General features: G+C 48.6%; 1 protein-coding gene across 3 annotated transcripts in view; it reads right to left on the minus strand.

Annotated features, from left to right (window-relative positions):
• The window catches only part of COQ7 (coenzyme Q7, hydroxylase), a 51,892-nt gene that overhangs the window by 34,968 nt on the left and 14,834 nt on the right, over nt 1-2,090 (minus strand). Inside the window, exon 7 of one of the 3 annotated variants that reach the window (XM_023521750.1) lies at nt 441-621. The exons of the other annotated variants lie outside the window; for them this stretch is intronic. The gene's annotated coding sequence lies outside the window, so the exon portion shown is untranslated. Of the gene's footprint in view, nt 1-440; nt 622-2,090 lie in introns of those variants that run through there. 3 annotated transcript variants of the gene reach the window in all.

The following is a 2,090-nucleotide window of genomic DNA, read 5'->3' on the forward strand; positions in this document are numbered from 1 at the left end:
GGCATGGCCGTAGACCATGGACCGTGGCTCCACTGAGGCACGAACCCAGAACCTTCTGTGTGTAAAGCAGACGTGCTAACCTAACCGCTACACTATGGAACCACGTCCTTGGGAACCCAATTTCGACACTGTGAAAAGCAGAGGGAGGAGAGAGAGACAGAAGCCAGGTGTTTGGTTCGCTCACCGGAGGAAAATGACCTCTGGCTTTTTCTTTAGCAGAACTAATAGCTTCTCGTTAGAAGGAAAGGTGAGTCATTTAACGTCTCCTCTAAATGATATAAGGGAAGAGTGAGGATTTCACGTTCTAAAATTCTTTTAAGCACTTTGAATAATATGCTCCCTTAAAGTAGCCAAATAACTGAGATAATTCATCTTTTAATGCCCACGTTGTCTCATTTAAACACACACACACACACACACACACACAGCACATTAACAAGTGAGTGCAAAAGGCGGCATCACCACGCAATTTTTTATTGTTTCAATAAAGCCACCTGGAAAAATACGACATAAAGGCTGCTCCCCTCGGCAGAATGGGAGGTATTGCTGTCACCACTGTGTCCACCGGATGAAGACAATCAGGTCTGGAACATGTTTCCAGCTGCCACTACGCCGAATGGGCTGGAGAAATTCGGAACAAGTCATATCTTAGCAGAAAACAGCGCAGGAAAAGTGAGACAGAACAGAAACCCGGAGTCAGCCCAGGAAGGAGGATGTCAAGCTGGGAAGAGCATCTATCTGTGGCCAGATTTCAAAGGAAGCCCTTGTGGAATTAAGCCGAGTCTCAGCCAGAGACTTTTAGCCCAGTCCCACAGCGTCTGCTTCAGCGGACTGCGGGAGCAGGAGCATCTGTAATTTTTTTTTTTTAAATCTCAAGAGTTTATTCTGATGTGCACGCCTAGTTAAGACTTCTAGGATTAAGCATTAGGAAATTCTGTTTAACTGGAAATGTAACAGGTTTTAAAAAAGGAAAGGAAAGAAGTATATGAAGAAAAGTTTTCAAAAAACAAAAAAGAAAAACAAACAACCCCGCTCCCCCAACACAGCAGCAATAAATACGAAGCATTCTGAGAGAGAAGAGTTGAGACTTGGTTATGACCGTGATGTTTGTCAGGCTCATGCTGGGTTTGGGGTACAGATGGACAAGAGGATTGAAAGACATCACAAAGTTGACCCCCCTTCCTCACTACATACTTTCAACCAGAAGTTTCTAGGAGTGTCATATTGAGATCAGATCATCTGTCATTACTTGTTTTGTGTCATTTTGTTCCATGTTATAAGCCCACGTAATTTTCTTTCTTAGCTTAGATTCATTTATCAAAGAATAGCTCAGGGCCTGCTAAGCTCCAGGTGCTGGGGACAGCCCTGGGCTTTGAGAAGCTCGCTGCCAGGTTGGAGAGATGGTACAGCAGAAACCACACAGTGACAGAATGCAATACCAAGGCAGGACGCTGGGGTATGCAGGGCTAGGACAGGGTGTGGGATGACATCATCTAACAGAAGAAGTTTGAAAGGGCCAGGAGCCTTCATCGGAAGGGTGGACAGCACGTGGATCTGAGAAAGGTGTGGGTGAGTAAGGTGGGCGCTGGCTTCTCCATGTGGTACTCCTAGACAGCGACTAATCGGCCTCTTCTGTGTTTTCTCCTCTCTTCTGAAAGAGAAAATGCCTCCTCCCTGATTAGGATGCTTATCAGTGGCCCAGCACAGGACACGACAGCCAGCCGAGCCCTCCGCATCTTGCCGTGTGCAAATCTCACATTCCACTCCCGTCCAGCGGCAGAGATCAGGAGGTGCGATTACTGGGGCCGGATTATCACAACACAGGGCAATCTCCCGGCCTTGCTCACCAGGCGTTGTCCCTATGACACCGTGCAAATGACTAGCATGTCTGCAGGACTCCGGACTCTGGGGTGAGGGCGCCCTCTGGTGGCCGCAAGCGGCCCCAGGAAGTCCGCAACCTTCCTTGCCCTTGGCGCGCTCAGTAGCGCACCTTCCTACAGGGTCCAGGATCAAAGGACCCCTGCAGGGCTGCCATTTCCGGAGGCGAGAGTGGGAGGAAGCACGTAGTCCCGAAGGTGAGCGGCCTTTTA

The sequence above is a fragment of the Pteropus vampyrus genome, unplaced genomic scaffold, assembly GCF_000151845.1.
Source record: "Pteropus vampyrus isolate Shadow unplaced genomic scaffold, Pvam_2.0 Scaffold314, whole genome shotgun sequence".
Lineage (NCBI taxonomy): Eukaryota > Metazoa > Chordata > Mammalia > Chiroptera > Pteropodidae > Pteropus > Pteropus vampyrus.